We start from the raw sequence: 6,731 nt of genomic DNA on the forward strand, positions 1-6,731 counted from the left end.
GGGCGCAAGGCGGGCGCCAGCGTGCGCAACGTCCTTTTTTTCCTCTTCGGTGCTAAGGAGGCCAGCGCAGGCGAAGAGTACCGAGGCATCAGGCAAAGGTTGCTATATTGGTGCAAAGAGACCAAGACCTGGAGGACGGCAAGATGGAGGTCATCGTGGAGCCCAGGACGGCGTCACCACCAGAGCCTTTGGCAGGCGAAGACCGCTTTTGTCAGGATAGCTTGTACTAGCTATCCCCCTTCGAATTAGCCCACCGATGTTGGCTCCTTTCCCGCTCGATTTTGGGAAGAGGACCAGGTCTTATATAAGTAGAGCTAGCCACCATAGTAGAGGCATCCCATCCTAGCTTGATCCAACCCGATCGAGAGCCTACTCACAAGAACACCTCAACCTCAAGAGGCTGTTTGTCCCTTGTACTGTTCATCATCAGCCCTAGAGGCAATCCACCACCACCACACTGGAGTAGGGTATTACACAACAACAGTGGCCCAAACCAGTATAATTCTTGTGTCTTTCTATGTTGCGAGTTCGTCGAGTTCGTCCGCGAGATCTTTGCGAGCTAGGGCATATATTGGTGGGAAGGAAAGACTTCGTGCGCACCCTAGTGTTCGAACCTTAAGGGTTTGCCAGAACCCCACATCCGACACTGTTGTTCAGGTCCTGTCGAAGGTCATATGTGTGACCACGAGCTGTTTGATCTTTGCCTTTATAATGAGGTGGGGCGGGCTGGTATTCGGCTTGAGTTGCCGCTTTGTCCCGACCACGTGGTGGTCGGTCCGCCCCATTGCGTGATGATGGTATGGGCTCCAGCGTCTCATCATCGAACTGATGTAGCAATTTGCGCTTCAGGTAACTTTTGGCTGGGCGCTTAAGGCCGTATTCTTCAGCTGCCAGGACATCAGTCCATCTATCATTTAGCAGATCTTGATCAGCTTGAAGCTGTTGCTGCTTCTTTTTCAGGCTCCTTGCAGTGGCTATTAGCTGATGCTTAAAGCGCTCCTGCTGAAGAGGTTCCTCAGGCACGATGAAATCCTTGTTGCCGAGGCTCACCTCATCCTCAGAGAGCGGAAGATAATTGCTATCCTCCGAATCTTCATTTATGGCCTGTTCATCGGGGCTAACTTGCCCATCTTCCCGTTCTTCTTGTTTGGAAGTTGCTTCAACGGGGTCTTCATTATCTTCGGCACCGTCCGGAGTGTTATTTTCTCCTGTGCAGGTATTGCTATCTTTTGCACGACGTGACTTAGAGCAGCGCCGCTGACGTCGGCGCTTGGGCTGTGTCCCAGGAGGTTTATCCTCGACTGGATCTTCTTTGTCGTCGTTGTTAGGTTCTTTAGGTGTATCCACCATGCACACGTCGTACGAAGAAGTGGTCGTCCAGCGTCCGTTGAACGGCGGGTTTTGGCCGTGCTCCTCATCTGCATCGTCGTCCATACCGTCGATGTCTTCGGAGCCGTAATCGAGCATATATGTTAAGTCTTCGACAGTGGCTATAAAGTGGGTGGCGGGTGGGAAGCGAAATTCCCTGTCATCAGCTTCTAGTTCGAACCGGATACAGTTCTGCTATGAATCCCCCGCTAAGGATAGATTTTTTAATGAGTTCAGCACATCACCCAAAGGCGAGTGCCGGAAGATGTCCGGGGCGCTGAATTCGGTGATCGATGACCGATCATGCTCGACATGCGTGGACGCACGTAGTTCGGAACTTACAGCCGAAAACAAGTCTGAGGTTCCGGTAACACAGGCATTGCCAGAGGTTAGATCTGTGTGCGGCTCTAATGTCGTAGGGTTTGCGGCCTCCGTAGAGGGGTTGAGCTCCCTGCCCTCGGATGGTGCGGCCTGCTCCGGATCTAAGGCCAGAGCGGCTACAGGAGCAATTTCCTGGGTATGGCCCGATGACAGATCTAAGGCCAAAGCGGTCTCGAATCCGTCAAATATCAAGTCTCCGTGGATATCCGCGAGTAGTTCAAGCTCCCGAATTTGACCTGACGGCCGGGGGCATAGCTGTCGATCTGCTAAGCCGGCGAACATGAAGATCTGTCCAGGGAGAAAGGCTTCCCCTTGGACAGTGTTGTTGTAGATGATTGAAGAAGCCATCAAACCTTTTAGGGACGGCACAGTGGGACTCTCAATGAAAGCACCAATGTCGGTGTCAAAACCGGCAGACCTCGGGTAGGGGGTCCCGAAGTATGCGTCTAAGGTCAATGGTAACATAAGACAGGGGACACAATGTTTACCCAGGTTCGGGCCCTCTCTACGGAGGTAATACCCTACTTCTTGCTTGATTGATCTTGATGAATGTGAGTATTACAAGATTTGATCTACCCCGAGATCGTAATGGCTAAACCCTAAAAGTCTAGCCTACTATGATTATGAGGATCTCTCCATACGGACCTAGCCCTCCGGTTTATATAAACACCAGGGGGATCTAGGTTTACATAAGGTCGGTTACAGGGAAAGGAATCTTCATATTAGGTCGCCAAGCTTGCCTTCCACGCCTAGGAGAGTCCCATCCGGACACGAGTAAAGTCTTCGGTCTTTGTATCTTCACAGCCCATTAGTCCGGCCCATGTCCAATAGGTCGGACGCCCGAGGACACCTTAGTCCAGGACTCCCTCACTCGTAGGCAATGGATCAGTGATGGATAATTATGTCAGATGCGATTCCTCATGCAATAGTTATAACATAGGGTGACACAGAACTAGCTCCAGTTCATCAATGTAATGTAGGCATGTATTCTGAATATAGTCATATGTGCTTATGGATAAGAACTTGCATGACATGTTTGTCCTACCCTCCCGTGGCAGCGGGGTCCTATTGGAAACTAACGGATATTAAGGCCTCCTTTTAATAGAGTACCGGACCAAAGCATTAACACTTAGTGAATACATGAACTCCTCAAACTACGGTCATCGCCGGGAGTGGTCCTGATTATTGTCATTTCGGGGTTATCGGATCATAACACATAGTAGGTGACTATGGACTTGCAAGATAGGATCAAGAACTCACATATATTCATGAAAACATAATAGGTTCAGATCTGAAATCATGGCACTCGGGCCCTAGTGGCAAGCATTAAGCATAGCAAAGTCATAGCAACATCAATCTCAGAACATAATGGATACTAGGGATCAAACCCTAACAAAACTAACTCGATTACATGATAAATCTCATCCAACCCATCACCGTCCAGCAAGCCTATGATGGAATTACTCACGCACGGTGGTGAGCATCATGAAATTGGTGATGGAGGAAGGTTGATGATGACGTTGGCGATGGATTCCCCTCTCCGGAGCCCCGAACGGACTCCAGATCAGCCATCCCAATGAGGATTAGGGCTTGGCGGCAGCTCCGTATCATAAAACATGATGAATCCTTCTCCCTCATTTTTTTCTCCCCGAACGTGAATATATAGAGTTGGAGTTGAGGTCGGTGGAGCCTCAGGGGGCCCACGAGACAGGGGGCGCACCCCTACCCTCGTGGACAGGGTTTGCCCCCCTGGTGTTGATTCTTTCGCCAATATTTTTTATAAATTCCAAGAATATTCTTCGTGAAGTTTTAGGTCATTCTGAGAACTTTTATTTCTGCACAAAAATAACACCATGGCAATTCTGCTGAAAACAGCGTCAGTCCGGGTTAGTTCCATTAAAATCATGCAAGTTAGAGTCCAAAACAAGGGCAAAAGTGTTTGGAAAAGTAGATACGATGGAGATGTATCAACTCCCCCAAGCTTAAACCTTTGCTTGTCCTCAAGCAATTCAGTTGACAAACTGAAAGTGATAAAGAAAAACTTTTACAAACTCTATTTGCTCTTGTTGTTATAAATATGTAAAGCCAACATTCAAGTTTTCAGCAAAGATTATGAACTAACCATATTCACAATAACACTTAGGTCTCATGTTTACTCATATCAATAGCAAAATAAACTAGCGAGCAATAATAATAAATCTCGGATGACAACATTTTCTCAAAACAATCATAATATGATATAACAAGATGGTATCTCGCTAGCCCTTTCCGAGACTGCAAAACATAAATGTAGAGCACCTCTAAAGATCAAGGACTGACTAAACATTGTAATTCATGATAAAAGAGATCCAGTCACAGTCATACTCAATGTAAACTAATAGTAATGCATGCAAATGACAGCAGTGCTGTCCAACTGGTGATTTCTAATAAGTGGGTGATGACTCAACATAAAAGTAAATAGATAGGCCCTTTGCAGAGGGAAGCAGGGATTTTTAGAGGTGCCAGAGCTCGATTTTTGACACAGAGATGAATAATATTTTGAGTGGTATACTTTCATTGTCAACATAACAACCAAGAGATCTCGATATCTTCCATGCTACACACATTATAGGCGGTTCCCAAACAGAATGGTAAAGTTTATACTCCCCCACCACCAATGTCGGAGTAATGGGCCACGGGTAGCCGAACCCGAGCCCGTGAACCTTTCAAGACCACGGGGCTGGCCGCGCCCCTCGAGACATCAAGATAGATCTCCGCCTTCTGGCGGCCGGTTGGCTGAGCGGCCGACTGGCCGAGGGCGGCCGAAATCCAGAAGACGGCATCAAGATAGGCCGACTCCTAGTAAGCAGCTCCAGAGAGGCCGACCCCTAGTAGTCGGCCCGTGGCACCCTCAAAGTCTGCGCCCTCATCAAGGAGACAAGACTGGGCATGGCTACAGCATAGCCATGCCCCCGAATCCAGGGCCGGGCGTGGACACAGTGCCACGTACAGGCGGAGATCTCTGCATGACGTGACACTGTTGCCTCTCCCCCCAAACGTCACCCCTGATAGGCGGAGCCCTGTTCCCACGAGGGCCTGTCGGTACAGCTTGAAGGTGGCGGGCCCTACCAGGCAGTGAGAGCCCTGAAGACGGAAGAAGCCAGGGCAGCCGGACCTAAGGGAAGCTGGCTTCCGGCACGCAGCTTATCCCTTCCTCGGGCCCCATGCACCATCAGCCAAATGGGACGCGGTGTGACTACAGTAATAGCCCACCAGGCGGCGGGACTGTAACCATGCTCCCCCGACCAAGCCCGTGTCATTAGCACCATAGCTACAGTGATCAGCAGCCGGCAAGACCCGCGAGCGGCGGCAGCGGCCTGTCGGCTCCGTACCAGACTAGTCGGAGGGGCCCACCCAGCGGCGGGCCCCAGCAGCCGGCGGAGGAGCCGGCGACCGAAGACGCTGACAACCGGGTCCTATACCCGACGGATTACCAATGTACCGCTGGGAGGGGTAGGCCTATGTAAACCCCCCAGGGCACCCATGCAAAGGGTTCCAACCTGTTAGAACTAGACCCACGCCTAGAGGAGGAGAGAGCGTGCCTGCCTTCTTCCACCTCTAGCAAACAGCTCAAGGAGCACCATTGTACCACCTATGCCTTAGTGACCATGCGGAGACCCCATAGAGCAGGACTAGGGGTGTTATCTCCTAGGAGAGCCTCGAACCTGGGTAAAGTATGCCGGCGTTCGTGTCTACGCCTCATCCCGCTTCCAGGCACCAGCGACGTTCTACTCGCTCCCACCATGATAAGCCATCCTTTGGCATATGTCGCACCCAACCCTCGACATTTGGCGCCCACGGTGGGGCGAGGTGCACCGTCTCCCGGAGACCTGCTCTGGACGGGAACCTTGTTCCTTCCAGGCGAGCACAGCCAGCCCGGCACGCCAGACAGCGTCTGCACTGACGCGCTGCGCGGTGCGGAGGCCGCCTGCGCGGCAAGCTGCCTCGCCAATCTTGTTGGCGAGATTCACCTCTCCGACGAGCCTGCGTCTGATGCGGGCACCGATGGCCCTGAGAGCCGCCTCATGAGCCTCCTCGATCAGCTCCATGTCGCCAGCGAGCCTGCTGCTGACTTGGAGTCGATTGGCTCCACCGACCCGATGTTGGTCGACTCCGACACGGTGTCGCTCGACACGTTCCCCTCTAACGTGGTGGTCTACGATGAGCCGCTTCCTCGCGCGGATAGCGGCGGCAGCACCGTCACGGAGGTGCTCATCATCAGCCACGGCGACCACTCTGGCGGAGGTGGCCAGGACCCGTTGCAGACGGCACTGCAAGACTTGGCTGCACCTATCCCGGAAGACGCCGAGACGGTAGAAGCGCGCCACGTCCAGCTCGTCGAGAGTGCCAATCGGTTGGCCAGCATGAGACGCCTTTTGGAGGCCTACCATCGGGAAATGGACCATGCCGTCGGTGGCACGCTGGCTCCTGGTGGGCCTAGCCGCATTGGCTTGGTTCGGCAGCGTGGCACGACCATCGCCAGCATGTTTAGGACAGATCGTCCCGTCTACGCCACGCCTGCTGAGAACATACGAGCTGCCCAGGCGGCAACAGACGAGTTAGACAAACTCGAGGGCGACGAGCGTCGCCACATGACGGAGCGAGTTCAGCAGCTCCTCGACACGGCTACTGAGCAGCAAGATGCCGGGTGCCGGACTGAAGCTTCCAACCGGCGAGATGATGATCCGCCTCCTCGACAAGACCAAGGCGCGACATCCCGGACGCCGACTGGTGGCGTCCGTGACAGAAGAGACAAGGAGCCGTCTGCTAGCCGCAGCCGGACTCACATCACCATCGAGCGCGACCAAGACGGTCGCCCAAGAGCAGTACGGCGGCGAGACGACTGTCTGCCGCCTCCTCCTCGCAGGGAGAGGCGCATCTCCTCGTCGCCTGTTGATCACCCATCACTCGGCGACCGCCTTGGCCGCCGAGAAGGAATCGGA

Source organism: Triticum urartu, chromosome 2, assembly GCF_003073215.2.
Source record: "Triticum urartu cultivar G1812 chromosome 2, Tu2.1, whole genome shotgun sequence".
NCBI lineage: Eukaryota > Viridiplantae > Streptophyta > Magnoliopsida > Poales > Poaceae > Triticum > Triticum urartu.